The sequence below is a fragment of the Bison bison genome, unplaced genomic scaffold (assembly GCF_000754665.1).
Source record: "Bison bison bison isolate TAMUID 2011002044 unplaced genomic scaffold, Bison_UMD1.0 scf7180017864462, whole genome shotgun sequence".
In the NCBI taxonomy this organism is placed as follows: Eukaryota; Metazoa; Chordata; class Mammalia; order Artiodactyla; family Bovidae; genus Bison; species Bison bison.
In genome coordinates this window covers 3,043,858-3,044,424 of record NW_011495024.1, presented here as the reverse complement: position 1 = coordinate 3,044,424, position 567 = coordinate 3,043,858, and the positions used below count along the sequence as shown (strand labels likewise).

The following is a 567-nucleotide window of genomic DNA, read 5'->3' as shown; positions in this document are numbered from 1 at the left end:
AAAAATGTCAGTTGTAGGAGTTTCCTAAGAATATCTGTTAGCATGAATTGCTATCTCCATTCAGAAGCCGGACCTTCTTCTTTGAAGAACTTACTAGCAAAGTTCCCAGTCCATAGAAACTCTGTTGCCTTTCTCAAAGTTAAATTATATGTCACGATAATCAGTACACTGTGCTTAATAACAAAAAAGTACTTATATCCTCACTGAAATGTCAAGATACGCTTGAGTTATTGAACATTATGCATTTGTATTTAGTTTCTTTTTAAGTTAACTAAGCCTACAGATATAACAACCTACATCGTAGATTATTCCAAAGAGAGAGGGGAAAACAACATCTTTCCATGAAAATGAAAGGACCAAAAGAAAAAAAAATCAGTCCTGAATCTGACACAGTTCTCTGAGTATGAGTCCATTTCACGCCATCAGTTAATTATTAATTCTTCTAGCAATAAGGCTGTAGGACTGGGCTGGCTCCTTTAAGACTACCCTTGTTCAATTTACTATTCCATTTTCTCCAAACAAAAATCTGGCAACATAACAGATATCAATTTCCTTTATATTTTGTGA

General features: G+C 34.2%; 1 protein-coding gene across 1 annotated transcript in view; it reads right to left on the bottom strand.

Moving 5' to 3' along the window:
- Positions 1–567, bottom strand: part of ACTN2 (actinin, alpha 2) — an 80,206-nt gene that overhangs the window by 48,840 nt on the left and 30,799 nt on the right. The window lies entirely within an intron of this gene.